This window comes from Crinia signifera, chromosome 1 (genome assembly GCF_055691185.1).
Source record: "Crinia signifera chromosome 1, ASM5569118v1, whole genome shotgun sequence".
NCBI classification, from domain to species: Eukaryota; Metazoa; Chordata; class Amphibia; order Anura; family Myobatrachidae; genus Crinia; species Crinia signifera.
Genome location: NC_139217.1, coordinates 149,183,250 through 149,196,956, shown reverse-complemented (window position 1 = coordinate 149,196,956; position 13,707 = coordinate 149,183,250). Strand labels below are relative to the sequence as shown.

Sequence of the window (13,707 nt, the reverse complement as noted above, 5' to 3'; positions counted from 1 at the left end):
GAGAGCATCAGAGCCTGGATAGCTCAGTCGGTAGAGCATCAGACTTTGAATCTGAGGGTCCAGGGTTCAAGTCCCTGTTCGGGCGAGATCCTTTTAAACAATACGGTTGTGCGTTTAATAAACAGCTTTTCCAAGTAAAATATTACTTTCTGGGATGGCACAATGAGAACATCAGAGCCTGGATAGCTCAGTCGGTAGAGCATCAGACTTTTAATCTGAGGGTCCAGGGTTCAAGTCCCTGTTCGGGCGTGTATATTTATGGTATCTAATGATCTGCAGCATAAGCTCAGATGCAGAAAAAAAATTTCATCAAGAGACTCTAAAAGCTAAACTTCTCTGTTTATTCTATCAATAATATTAATATTTTTCCGTTTTCAACAAAGAAAATTTTCTTTGGCATATCCTGGTTCAGGCGAGTATCTTTTTAAAAACAGATTGTTCTTTGTAAAATGGAGAACTTTGCAAAGTGGAAAATCACCCATTGAGGCAGGCATCTTTTAATTGTTGTTGCTTCATATACTCATTGTTCATTGAGTATCTGTACAGGCTGGCAAATTCCTATGAAAATTTTAAATGGACTATTGGTTTCATTGTCTTCACTCATTAAAATGATAAAGAAACTATTGAATATGCAGAGGCAAATGTCATTTCATCTGAAATAATCTCCAGAAACAAATGTTTTACAACTGCAAAACTTTATTTAATTCTTCTTTCCTTCAGTATTTAGGTTCGTTTTAGCCTCATCACATGAGCTAGGGAGAATATGTTTTGAGCCAAGAAAAGTCTGTACATTATTTGTCACATTTCAAATATCCACATAATGGACAATCATTTCGCCTCATTTTACATTGGACTCTACTTGATCTCTTTTCAATTGGCAGACATTAACATTTTTAGGCAGTAATTAATTCATCGCCAAGTAGTACAGTTAAAAATTAAATCTGGAAGGCTACATTTCATCAGAGACTCAAATTCATCGTACTGTGAGAGGCACACAGCATTTCAATTAGACTAGTAACAAATCAATTTTCTTCATCTATTAGAATGGAAAGACATTTTTGAAGGGTGATAATATTGATGGCATCTAATGATCTGCACTGTAAACCTAGAGGCATATCATTTGTGTTTTGTCAAGAGGTCCTACAAGTCAAACTTCTCAGTTTATACTTTCAGTAACACAGATCTTTTTCCATTTTTGCGTACTAAAATTTTCCCATTTTTATAGTTTGCAGAACCTTCTAAACTGGCATCACTTTCCTACCAGAGCCTGGATAGCTCAGTCGGTAGAGCATCAGACTTTTAATATGAGGGTCCAGGGATCAAGTCCCTGTTCGGGCGAGATCTTTTTAAACAATACTATTGTGCGTTTAATAAACAGCTTTTCTAAGTAAAATATTATTTTCTGGGATGGCACAATGAGAGCATCAGAGCCTGGATAGCTCAGTCGGTAGAGCATCAGACTTTTAATCTGAGGGTCCAGGGTTCAAGTCCCTGTTCGGGCGAGATCCTTTTAAACAATACGGTTGTGCGTTTAATAAACAGCTTTTCCAAGTAAAATATTACTTTCTGGGATGGCACAATGAGAACATCAGAGCCTGGATAGCTCAGTCGGTAGAGCATCAGACTTTTAATCTGAGGGTCCAGGGTTCAAGTCCCTGTTCGGGCGTGTATATTTATGGTATCTAATGATCTGCAGCATAAGCTCAGATGCAGAAAAAAATTTCATCAAGAGACTCTAAAAGCTAAACTTCTCTGTTTATTCTATCAATAATATTAATATTTTTCCGTTTTCAACAAAGAAAATTTTCTTTGGCATATCCTGGTTCAGGCGAGTATCTTTTTAAAAACAGATTGTTCTTTGTAAAATGGAGAACTTTGCAAAGTGGAAAATCACCCATTGAGGCAGGCATCTTTTAATTGTTGTTGCTTCATATACTCATTGTTCATTGAGTATCTGTACAGGCTGGCAAATTCCTATGAAAATTTTAAATGGACTATTGGTTTCATTGTCTTCACTCATTAAAATGATAAAGAAACTATTGAATATGCAGAGGCAAATGTCATTTCATCTGAAATAATCTCCAGAAACAAATGTTTTACAACTGCAAAACTTTATTTAATTCTTCTTTCCTTCAGTATTTAGGTTCGTTTTAGCCTCATCACATGAGCTAGGGAGAATATGTTTTGAGCCAAGAAAAGTCTGTACATTATTTGTCACATTTCAAATATCCACATAATGGACAATCATTTCGCCTCATTTTACATTGGACTCTACTTGATCTCTTTTCAATTGGCAGACATTAACATTTTTAGGCAGTAATTAATTCATCGCCAAGTAGTACAGTTAAAAATTAAATCTGGAAGGCTACATTTCATCAGAGACTCAAATTCATCGTACTGTGAGAGGCACACAGCATTTCAATTAGACTAGTAACAAATCAATTTTCTTCATCTATTAGAATGGAAAGACATTTTTGAAGGGTGATAATATTGATGGCATCTAATGATCTGCACTGTAAACCTAGAGGCATATCATTTGTGTTTTGTCAAGAGGTCCTACAAGTCAAACTTCTCAGTTTATACTTTCAGTAACACAGATCTTTTTCCATTTTTGCGTACTAAAATTTTCCCATTTTTATAGTTTGCAGAACCTTCTAAACTGGCATCACTTTCCTACCAGAGCCTGGATAGCTCAGTCGGTAGAGCATCAGACTTTTAATATGAGGGTCCAGGGATCAAGTCCCTGTTCGGGCGAGATCTTTTTAAACAATACTATTGTGCGTTTAATAAACAGCTTTTCTAAGTAAAATATTACTTTCTGGGATGGCACAATGAGAGCATCAGAGCCTGGATAGCTCAGTCGGTAGAGCATCAGACTTTTAATCTGAGGGTCCAGGGATCAAGTCCCTGTTCGGGCGAGATCTTTTTAAACAATACTATTGTGCGTTTAATAAACAGCTTTTCTAAGTAAAATATTATTTTCTGGGATGGCACAATGAGAGCATCAGAGCCTGGATAGCTCAGTCGGTAGAGCATCAGACTTTTAATCTGAGGGTCCAGGGTTCAAGTCCCTGTTCGGGCGAGATCCTTTTAAACAATACGGTTGTGCGTTTAATAAACAGCTTTTCCAAGTAAAATATTACTTTCTGGGATGGCACAATGAGAACATCAGAGCCTGGATAGCTCAGTCGGTAGAGCATCAGACTTTTAATCTGAGGGTCCAGGGTTCAAGTCCCTGTTCGGGCGTGTATATTTATGGTATCTAATGATCTGCAGCATAAGCTCAGATGCAGAAAAAAAATTTCATCAAGAGACTCTAAAAGCTAAACTTCTCTGTTTATTCTATCAATAATATTAATATTTTTCCGTTTTCAACAAAGAAAATTTTCTTTGGCATATCCTGGTTCAGGCGAGTATCTTTTTAAAAACAGATTGTTCTTTGTAAAATGGAGAACTTTGCAAAGTGGAAAATCACCCATTGAGGCAGGCATCTTTTAATTGTTGTTGCTTCATATACTCATTGTTCATTGAGTATCTGTACAGGCTGGCAAATTCCTATGAAAATTTTAAATGGACTATTGGTTTCATTGTCTTCACTCATTAAAATGATAAAGAAACTATTGAATATGCAGAGGCAAATGTCATTTCATCTGAAATAATCTCCAGAAACAAATGTTTTACAACTGCAAAACTTTATTTAATTCTTCTTTCCTTCAGTATTTAGGTTCGTTTTAGCCTCATCACATGAGCTAGGGAGAATATGTTTTGAGCCAAGAAAAGTCTGTACATTATTTGTCACATTTCAATTATCCACATAATGGACAATCATTTCGCCTCATTTTACATTGGACTCTACTTGATCTCTTTTCAATTGGCAGACATTAACATTTTTAGGCAGTAATTAATTCATCGCCAAGTAGTACAGTTAAAAATTAAATCTGGAAGGCTACATTTCATCAGAGACTCAAATTCATCGTACTGTGAGAGGCACACAGCATTTCAATTAGACTAGTAACAAATCAATTTTCTTCATCTATTAGAATGGAAAGACATTTTTGAAGGGTGATAATATTGATGGCATCTAATGATCTGCACTGTAAACCTAGAGGCATATCATTTGTGTTTTGTCAAGAGGTCCTACAAGTCAAACTTCTCAGTTTATACTTTCAGTAACACAGATCTTTTTCCATTTTTGCGTACTAAAATTTTCCCATTTTTATAGTTTGCAGAACCTTCTAAACTGGCATCACTTTCCTACCAGAGCCTGGATAGCTCAGTCGGTAGAGCATCAGACTTTTAATATGAGGGTCCAGGGATCAAGTCCCTGTTCGGGCGAGATCTTTTTAAACAATACTATTGTGCGTTTAATAAACAGCTTTTCTAAGTAAAATATTATTTTCTGGGATGGCACAATGAGAGCATCAGAGCCTGGATAGCTCAGTCGGTAGAGCATCAGACTTTTAATCTGAGGGTCCAGGGTTCAAGTCCCTGTTCGGGCGAGATCCTTTTAAACAATACGGTTGTGCGTTTAATAAACAGCTTTTCCAAGTAAAATATTACTTTCTGGGATGGCACAATGAGAACATCAGAGCCTGGATAGCTCAGTCGGTAGAGCATCAGACTTTTAATCTGAGGGTCCAGGGTTCAAGTCCCTGTTCGGGCGTGTATATTTATGGTATCTAATGATCTGCAGCATAAGCTCAGATGCAGAAAAAAAATTTCATCAAGAGACTCTAAAAGCTAAACTTCTCTGTTTATTCTATCAATAATATTAATATTTTTCCGTTTTCAACAAAGAAAATTTTCTTTGGCATATCCTGGTTCAGGCGAGTATCTTTTTAAAAACAGATTGTTCTTTGTAAAATGGAGAACTTTGCAAAGTGGAAAATCACCCATTGAGGCAGGCATCTTTTAATTGTTGTTGCTTCATATACTCATTGTTCATTGAGTATCTGTACAGGCTGGCAAATTCCTATGAAAATTTTAAATGGACTATTGGTTTCATTGTCTTCACTCATTAAAATGATAAAGAAACTATTGAATATGCAGAGGCAAATGTCATTTCATCTGAAATAATCTCCAGAAACAAATGTTTTACAACTGCAAAACTTTATTTAATTCTTCTTTCCTTCAGTATTTAGGTTCGTTTTAGCCTCATCACATGAGCTAGGGAGAATATGTTTTGAGCCAAGAAAAGTCTGTACATTATTTGTCACATTTCAAATATCCACATAATGGACAATCATTTCGCCTCATTTTACATTGGACTCTACTTGATCTCTTTTCAATTGGCAGACATTAACATTTTTAGGCAGTAATTAATTAATCGCCAAGTAGTACAGTTAAAAATTAAATCTGGAAGGCTACATTTCATCAGAGACTCAAATTCATCGTACTGTGAGAGGCACACAGCATTTCAATTAGACTAGTAACAAATCAATTTTCTTCATCTATTAGAATGGAAAGACATTTTTGAAGGGTGATAATATTGATGGCATCTAATGATCTGCACTGTAAACCTAGAGGCATATCATTTGTGTTTTGTCAAGAGGTCCTACAAGTCAAACTTCTCAGTTTATACTTTCAGTAACACAGATCTTTTTCCATTTTTGCGTACTAAAATTTTCCCATTTTTATAGTTTGCAGAACCTTCTAAACTGGCATCACTTTCCTACCAGAGCCTGGATAGCTCAGTCGGTAGAGCATCAGACTTTTAATATGAGGGTCCAGGGATCAAGTCCCTGTTCGGGCGAGATCTTTTTAAACAATACTATTGTGCGTTTAATAAACAGCTTTTCTAAGTAAAATATTATTTTCTGGGATGGCACAATGAGAGCATCAGAGCCTGGATAGCTCAGTCGGTAGAGCATCAGACTTTTAATCTGAGGGTCCAGGGTTCAAGTCCCTGTTCGGGCGAGATCCTTTTAAACAATACGGTTGTGCGTTTAATAAACAGCTTTTCCAAGTAAAATATTACTTTCTGGGATGGCACAATGAGAACATCAGAGCCTGGATAGCTCAGTCGGTAGAGCATCAGACTTTTAATCTGAGGGTCCAGGGTTCAAGTCCCTGTTCGGGCGTGTATATTTATGGTATCTAATGATCTGCAGCATAAGCTCAGATGCAGAAAAAAAATTTCATCAAGAGACTCTAAAAGCTAAACTTCTCTGTTTATTCTATCAATAATATTAATATTTTTCCGTTTTCAACAAAGAAAATTTTCTTTGGCATATCCTGGTTCAGGCGAGTATCTTTTTAAAAACAGATTGTTCTTTGTAAAATGGAGAACTTTGCAAAGTGGAAAATCACCCATTGAGGCAGGCATCTTTTAATTGTTGTTGCTTCATATACTCATTGTTCATTGAGTATCTGTACAGGCTGGCAAATTCCTATGAAAATTTTAAATGGACTATTGGTTTCATTGTCTTCACTCATTAAAATGATAAAGAAACTATTGAATATGCAGAGGCAAATGTCATTTCATCTGAAATAAACTCCAGAAACAAATGTTTTACAACTGCAAAACTTTATTTAATTCTTCTTTCCTTCAGTATTTAGGTTCGTTTTAGCCTCATCACATGAGCTAGGGAGAATATGTTTTGAGCCAAGAAAAGTCTGTACATTATTTGTCACATTTCAAATATCCACATAATGGACAATCATTTCGCCTCATTTTACATTGGACTCTACTTGATCTCTTTTCAATTGGCAGACATTAACATTTTTAGGCAGTAATTAATTCATCGCCAAGTAGTACAGTTAAAAATTAAATCTGGAAGGCTACATTTCATCAGAGACTCAAATTCATCGTACTGTGAGAGGCACACAGCATTTCAATTAGACTAGTAACAAATCAATTTTCTTCATCTATTAGAATGGAAAGACATTTTTGAAGGGTGATAATATTGATGGCATCTAATGATCTGCACTGTAAACCTAGAGGCATATCATTTGTGTTTTGTCAAGAGGTCCTACAAGTCAAACTTCTCAGTTTATACTTTCAGTAACACAGATCTTTTTCCATTTTTGCGTACTAAAATTTTCCCATTTTTATAGTTTGCAGAACCTTCTAAACTGGCATCACTTTCCTACCAGAGCCTGGATAGCTCAGTCGGTAGAGCATCAGACTTTTAATATGAGGGTCCAGGGATCAAGTCCCTGTTCGGGCGAGATCTTTTTAAACAATACTATTGTGCGTTTAATAAACAGCTTTTCTAAGTAAAATATTATTTTCTGGGATGGCACAATGAGAGCATCAGAGCCTGGATAGCTCAGTCGGTAGAGCATCAGACTTTTAATCTGAGGGTCCAGGGTTCAAGTGCCTGTTCGGGCGAGATCCTTTTAAACAATACGGTTGTGCGTTTAATAAACAGCTTTTCCAAGTAAAATATTACTTTCTGGGATGGCACAATGAGAACATCAGAGCCTGGATAGCTCAGTCGGTAGAGCATCAGACTTTTAATCTGAGGGTCCAGGGTTCAAGTCCCTGTTCGGGCGTGTATATTTATGGTATCTAATGATCTGCAGCATAAGCTCAGATGCAGAAAAAAAATTTCATCAAGAGACTCTAAAAGCTAAACTTCTCTGTTTATTCTATCAATAATATTAATATTTTTCCGTTTTCAACAAAGAAAATTTTCTTTGGCATATCCTGGTTCAGGCGAGTATCTTTTTAAAAACAGATTGTTCTTTGTAAAATGGAGAACTTTGCAAAGTGGAAAATCACCCATTGAGGCAGGCATCTTTTAATTGTTGTTGCTTCATATACTCATTGTTCATTGAGTATCTGTACAGGCTGGCAAATTCCTATGAAAATTTTAAATGGACTATTGGTTTCATTGTCTTCACTCATTAAAATGATAAAGAAACTATTGAATATGCAGAGGCAAATGTCATTTCATCTGAAATAATCTCCAGAAACAAATGTTTTACAACTGCAAAACTTTATTTAATTCTTCTTTCCTTCAGTATTTAGGTTCGTTTTAGCCTCATCACATGAGCTAGGGAGAATATGTTTTGAGCCAAGAAAAGTCTGTACATTATTTGTCACATTTCAAATATCCACATAATGGACAATCATTTCGCCTCATTTTACATTGGACTCTACTTGATCTCTTTTCAATTGGCAGACATTAACATTTTTAGGCAGTAATTAATTCATCGCCAAGTAGTACAGTTAAAAATTAAATCTGGAAGGCTACATTTCATCAGAGACTCAAATTCATCGTACTGTGAGAGGCACACAGCATTTCAATTAGACTAGTAACAAATCAATTTTCTTCATCTATTAGAATGGAAAGACATTTTTGAAGGGTGATAATATTGATGGCATCTAATGATCTGCACTGTAAACCTAGAGGCATATCATTTGTGTTTTGTCAAGAGGTCCTACAAGTCAAACTTCTCAGTTTATACTTTCAGTAACACAGATCTTTTTCCATTTTTGCGTACTAAAATTTTCCCATTTTTATAGTTTGCAGAACCTTCTAAACTGGCATCACTTTCCTACCAGAGCCTGGATAGCTCAGTCGGTAGAGCATCAGACTTTTAATATGAGGGTCCAGGGATCAAGTCCCTGTTCGGGCGAGATCCTTTTAAACAATACTGTTGTGCGTTTAATAAACAGCTTTTCCAAGTAAAATATTACTTTCTGGGATGGCACAATGAGAACATCAGAGCCTGGATAGCTCAGTTGGTAGAGCATCGGACTTTTAATCTGAGGGTCCAGGGTTCAAGTCCCTGTTCGGCCGTGTATATTTATGGTATCTAATGATCTGCAGCATAAGCTCAGATGCAGAAAAAAAATTTCATCAAGAGACTCTAAAAGCTAAACTTCTCTGTTTATTCTATCAATAATATTAATATTTTTCCGTTTTCAACAAAGAAAATTTTCTTTGGCATATCCTGGTTCAGGCGAGTATCTTTTTAAAAACAGATTGTTCTTTGTAAAATGGAGAACTTTGCAAAGTGGAAAATCACCCATTGAGGCAGGCATCTTTTAATTGTTGTTGCTTCATATACTCATTGTTCATTGAGTATCTGTACAGGCTGGCAAATTCCTATGAAAATTTTAAATGGACTATTGGTTTCATTGTCTTCACTCATTAAAATGATAAAGAAACTATTGAATATGCAGAGGCAAATGTCATTTCATCTGAAATAATCTCCAGAAACAAATGTTTAACAACTGCAAAACTTTATTTAATTCTTCTTTCCTTCAGTATTTAGGTTCGTTTTAGCCTCATCACATGAGCTAGGGAGAATATGTTTTGAGCCAAGAAAAGTCTGTACATTATTTGTCACATTTCAAATATCCACATAATGGACAATCATTTCGCCTCATTTTACATTGGACTCTACTTGATCTCTTTTCAATTGGCAGACATTAACATTTTTAGGCAGTAATTAATTCATCGCCAAGTAGTACAGTTAAAAATTAAATCTGGAAGGCTACATTTCATCAGAGACTCAAATTCATCGTACTGTGAGAGGCACACAGCATTTCAATTAGACTAGTAACAAATCAATTTTCTTCATCTATTAGAATGGAAAGACATTTTTGAAGGGTGATAATATTGATGGCATCTAATGATCTGCACTGTAAACCTAGAGGCATATCATTTGTGTTTTGTCAAGAGGTCCTACAAGTCAAACTTCTCAGTTTATACTTTCAGTAACACAGATCTTTTTCCATTTTTGCGTACTAAAATTTTCCCATTTTTATAGTTTGCAGAACCTTCTAAACTGGCATCACTTTCCTACCAGAGCCTGGATAGCTCAGTCGGTAGAGCATCAGACTTTTAATATGAGGGTCCAGGGATCAAGTGCCTGTTCGGGCGAGATCTTTTTAAACAATACTATTGTGCGTTTAATAAACAGCTTTTCTAAGTAAAATATTACTTTCTGGGATGGCACAATGAGAGCATCAGAGCCTGGATAGCTCAGTCGGTAGAGCATCAGACTTTTAATCTGAGGGTCCAGGGTTCAAGTCCCTGTTCGGGCGAGATCCTTTTAAACAATACTGTTGTGCGTTTAATAAACAGCTTTTCCAAGTAAAATATTACTTAGAAAAGTCTGTACATTATTTGTCACATTTCAAATATCCACATAATGGACAATCATTTCGCCTCATTTTACATTGGACTCTACTTGATCTCTTTTCAATTGGCAGACATTAACATTTTTAGGCAGTAATTAATTAATCGCCAAGTAGTACAGTTAAAAATTAAATCTGGAAGGCTACATTTCATCAGAGACTCAAATTCATCGTACTGTGAGAGGCACACAGCATTTCAATTAGACTAGTAACAAATCAATTTTCTTCATCTATTAGAATGGAAAGACATTTTTGAAGGGTGATAATATTGATGGCATCTAATGATCTGCACTGTAAACCTAGAGGCATATCATTTGTGTTTTGTCAAGAGGTCCTACAAGTCAAACTTCTCAGTTTATACTTTCAGTAACACAGATCTTTTTCCATTTTTGCGTACTAAAATTTTCCCATTTTTATAGTTTGCAGAACCTTCTAAACTGGCATCACTTTCCTACCAGAGCCTGGATAGCTCAGTCGGTAGAGCATCAGACTTTTAATATGAGGGTCCAGGGATCAAGTCCCTGTTCGGGCGAGATCTTTTTAAACAATACTATTGTGCGTTTAATAAACAGCTTTTCTAAGTAAAATATTATTTTCTGGGATGGCACAATGAGAGCATCAGAGCCTGGATAGCTCAGTCGGTAGAGCATCAGACTTTTAATCTGAGGGTCCAGGGTTCAAGTCCCTGTTCGGGCGAGATCCTTTTAAACAATACGGTTGTGCGTTTAATAAACAGCTTTTCCAAGTAAAATATTACTTTCTGGGATGGCACAATGAGAACATCAGAGCCTGGATAGCTCAGTCGGTAGAGCATCAGACTTTTAATCAGAGGGTCCAGGGTTCAAGTCCCTGTTCGGGCGTGTATATTTATGGTATCTAATGATCTGCAGCATAAGCTCAGATGCAGAAAAAAAATTTCATCAAGAGACTCTAAAAGCTAAACTTCTCTGTTTATTCTATCAATAATATTAATATTTTTCCGTTTTCAACAAAGAAAATTTTCTTTGGCATATCCTGGTTCAGGCGAGTATCTTTTTAAAAACAGATTGTTCTTTGTAAAATGGAGAACTTTGCAAAGTGGAAAATCACCCATTGAGGCAGGCATCTTTTAATTGTTGTTGCTTCATATACTCATTGTTCATTGAGTATCTGTACAGGCTGGCAAATTCCTATGAAAATTTTAAATGGACTATTGGTTTCATTGTCTTCACTCATTAAAATGATAAAGAAACTATTGAATATGCAGAGGCAAATGTCATTTCATCTGAAATAATCTCCAGAAACAAATGTTTTACAACTGCAAAACTTTATTTAATTCTTCTTTCCTTCAGTATTTAGGTTCGTTTTAGCCTCATCACATGAGCTAGGGAGAATATGTTTTGAGCCAAGAAAAGTCTGTACATTATTTGTCACATTTCAAATATCCACATAATGGACAATCATTTCGCCTCATTTTACATTGGACTCTACTTGATCTCTTTTCAATTGGCAGACATTAACATTTTTAGGCAGTAATTAATTCATCGCCAAGTAGTACAGTTAAAAATTAAATCTGGAAGGCTACATTTCATCAGAGACTCAAATTCATCGTACTGTGAGAGGCACACAGCATTTCAATTAGACTAGTAACAAATCAATTTTCTTCATCTATTAGAATGGAAAGACATTTTTGAAGGGTGATAATATTGATGGCATCTAATGATCTGCACTGTAAACCTAGAGGCATATCATTTGTGTTTTGTCAAGAGGTCCTACAAGTCAAACTTCTCAGTTTATACTTTCAGTAACACAGATCTTTTTCCATTTTTGCGTACTAAAATTTTCCCATTTTTATAGTTTGCAGAACCTTCTAAACTGGCATCACTTTCCTACCAGAGCCTGGATAGCTCAGTCGGTAGAGCATCAGACTTTTAATATGAGGGTCCAGGGATCAAGTCCCTGTTCGGGCGAGATCTTTTTAAACAATACTATTGTGCGTTTAATAAACAGCTTTTCTAAGTAAAATATTATTTTCTGGGATGGCACAATGAGAGCATCAGAGCCTGGATAGCTCAGTCGGTAGAGCATCAGACTTTTAATCTGAGGGTCCAGGGTTCAAGTCCCTGTTCGGGCGAGATCCTTTTAAACAATACGGTTGTGCGTTTAATAAACAGCTTTTCCAAGTAAAATATTACTTTCTGGGATGGCACAATGAGAACATCAGAGCCTGGATAGCTCAGTCGGTAGAGCATCAGACTTTTAATCTGAGGGTCCAGGGTTCAAGTCCCTGTTCGGGCGTGTATATTTATGGTATCTAATGATCTGCAGCATAAGCTCAGATGCAGAAAAAAAATTTCATCAAGAGACTCTAAAAGCTAAACTTCTCTGTTTATTCTATCAATAATATTAATATTTTTCCGTTTTCAACAAAGAAAATTTTCTTTGGCATATCCTGGTTCAGGCGAGTATCTTTTTAAAAACAGATTGTTCTTTGTAAAATGGAGAACTTTGCAAAGTGGAAAATCACCCATTGAGGCAGGCATCTTTTAATTGTTGTTGCTTCATATACTCATTGTTCATTGAGTATCTGTACAGGCTGGCAAATTCCTATGAAAATTTTAAATGGAATATTGGTTTCATTGTCTTCACTCATTAAAATGATAAAGAAACTATTGAATATGCAGAGGCAAATGTCATTTCATCTGAAATAATCTCCAGAAACAAATGTTTTACAACTGCAAAACTTTATTTAATTCTTCTTTCCTTCAGTATTTAGGTTCGTTTTAGCCTCATCACATGAGCTAGGGAGAATATGTTTTGAGCCAAGAAAAGTCTGTACATTATTTGTCACATTTCAAATATCCACATAATGGACAATCATTTCGCCTCATTTTACATTGGACTCTACTTGATCTCTTTTCAATTGGCAGACATTAACATTTTTAGGCAGTAATTAATTCATCGCCAAGTAGTACAGTTAAAAATTAAATCTGGAAGGCTACATTTCATCAGAGACTCAAATTCATCGTACTGTGAGAGGCACACAGCATTTCAATTAGACTAGTAACAAATCAATTTTCTTCATCTATTAGAATGGAAAGACATTTTTGAAGGGTGATAATATTGATGGCATCTAATGATCTGCACTGTAAACCTAGAGGCATATCATTTGTGTTTTGTCAAGAGGTCCTACAAGTCAAACTTCTCAGTTTATACTTTCAGTAACACAGATCTTTTTCCATTTTTGCGTACTAAAATTTTCCCATTTTTATAGTTTGCAGAACCTTCTAAACTGGCATCACTTTCCTACCAGAGCCTGGATAGCTCAGTCGGTAGAGCATCAGACTTTCAATATGAGGGTCCAGGGATCAAGTCCCTGTTCGGGCGAGATCTTTTTAAACAATACTATTGTGCGTTTAATAAATAGCTTTTCTAAGTAAAATATTATTTTCTGGGATGGCACAATGAGAGCATCAGAGCCTGGATAGCTCAGTCGGTAGAGCATCAGACTTTTAATCTGAGGGTCCAGGGTTCAAGTCCCTGTTCGGGCGAGATCCTTTTAAACAATACGGTTGTGCGTTTAATAAACAGCTTTTCCAAGTAAAATATTACTTTCTGGGATGGCACAATGA

At 35.9% G+C, this 13,707-nt stretch overlaps 17 non-coding genes across 17 annotated transcripts; all 17 read left to right on the top strand.

Annotated features, from left to right (window-relative positions):
• The first annotated feature begins 12 nt into the window (after positions 1 to 12).
• On the top strand, positions 13 to 85 carry TRNAQ-UUG (transfer RNA glutamine (anticodon UUG)). Its single transcript has one exon. It is a non-coding gene; the product is annotated as a tRNA-Gln (tRNA).
• Positions 86 to 176: 91 nt separating this feature from the next.
• TRNAK-UUU (transfer RNA lysine (anticodon UUU)) lies at positions 177 to 249 on the top strand. Its single transcript has one exon. It is a non-coding gene; the product is annotated as a tRNA-Lys (tRNA).
• A 1,180-nt stretch (positions 250 to 1,429) lies between these two features.
• Positions 1,430 to 1,502, top strand: TRNAK-UUU (transfer RNA lysine (anticodon UUU)). Its single transcript has one exon. It is a non-coding gene; the product is annotated as a tRNA-Lys (tRNA).
• A 91-nt stretch (positions 1,503 to 1,593) lies between these two features.
• TRNAK-UUU (transfer RNA lysine (anticodon UUU)) lies at positions 1,594 to 1,666 on the top strand. The gene has a single exon. It is a non-coding gene; the product is annotated as a tRNA-Lys (tRNA).
• A 1,343-nt stretch (positions 1,667 to 3,009) lies between these two features.
• TRNAK-UUU (transfer RNA lysine (anticodon UUU)) lies at positions 3,010 to 3,082 on the top strand. The gene has a single exon. It is a non-coding gene; the product is annotated as a tRNA-Lys (tRNA).
• A 91-nt stretch (positions 3,083 to 3,173) lies between these two features.
• Positions 3,174 to 3,246, top strand: TRNAK-UUU (transfer RNA lysine (anticodon UUU)). Its single transcript has one exon. It is a non-coding gene; the product is annotated as a tRNA-Lys (tRNA).
• A 1,180-nt stretch (positions 3,247 to 4,426) lies between these two features.
• TRNAK-UUU (transfer RNA lysine (anticodon UUU)) lies at positions 4,427 to 4,499 on the top strand. Its single transcript has one exon. It is a non-coding gene; the product is annotated as a tRNA-Lys (tRNA).
• Positions 4,500 to 4,590: 91 nt separating this feature from the next.
• Positions 4,591 to 4,663, top strand: TRNAK-UUU (transfer RNA lysine (anticodon UUU)). Its single transcript has one exon. It is a non-coding gene; the product is annotated as a tRNA-Lys (tRNA).
• Positions 4,664 to 5,843: 1,180 nt separating this feature from the next.
• On the top strand, positions 5,844 to 5,916 carry TRNAK-UUU (transfer RNA lysine (anticodon UUU)). Its single transcript has one exon. It is a non-coding gene; the product is annotated as a tRNA-Lys (tRNA).
• A 91-nt stretch (positions 5,917 to 6,007) lies between these two features.
• Positions 6,008 to 6,080, top strand: TRNAK-UUU (transfer RNA lysine (anticodon UUU)). The gene has a single exon. It is a non-coding gene; the product is annotated as a tRNA-Lys (tRNA).
• Positions 6,081 to 7,424: 1,344 nt separating this feature from the next.
• TRNAK-UUU (transfer RNA lysine (anticodon UUU)) lies at positions 7,425 to 7,497 on the top strand. Its single transcript has one exon. It is a non-coding gene; the product is annotated as a tRNA-Lys (tRNA).
• Positions 7,498 to 9,930: 2,433 nt separating this feature from the next.
• TRNAK-UUU (transfer RNA lysine (anticodon UUU)) lies at positions 9,931 to 10,003 on the top strand. Its single transcript has one exon. It is a non-coding gene; the product is annotated as a tRNA-Lys (tRNA).
• A 716-nt stretch (positions 10,004 to 10,719) lies between these two features.
• Positions 10,720 to 10,792, top strand: TRNAK-UUU (transfer RNA lysine (anticodon UUU)). The gene has a single exon. It is a non-coding gene; the product is annotated as a tRNA-Lys (tRNA).
• A 1,344-nt stretch (positions 10,793 to 12,136) lies between these two features.
• TRNAK-UUU (transfer RNA lysine (anticodon UUU)) lies at positions 12,137 to 12,209 on the top strand. Its single transcript has one exon. It is a non-coding gene; the product is annotated as a tRNA-Lys (tRNA).
• Positions 12,210 to 12,300: 91 nt separating this feature from the next.
• Positions 12,301 to 12,373, top strand: TRNAK-UUU (transfer RNA lysine (anticodon UUU)). The gene has a single exon. It is a non-coding gene; the product is annotated as a tRNA-Lys (tRNA).
• A 1,016-nt stretch (positions 12,374 to 13,389) lies between these two features.
• TRNAE-UUC (transfer RNA glutamic acid (anticodon UUC)) lies at positions 13,390 to 13,462 on the top strand. Its single transcript has one exon. It is a non-coding gene; the product is annotated as a tRNA-Glu (tRNA).
• A 91-nt stretch (positions 13,463 to 13,553) lies between these two features.
• Positions 13,554 to 13,626, top strand: TRNAK-UUU (transfer RNA lysine (anticodon UUU)). The gene has a single exon. It is a non-coding gene; the product is annotated as a tRNA-Lys (tRNA).
• The last annotated feature ends 81 nt before the right edge of the window (positions 13,627 to 13,707 follow it).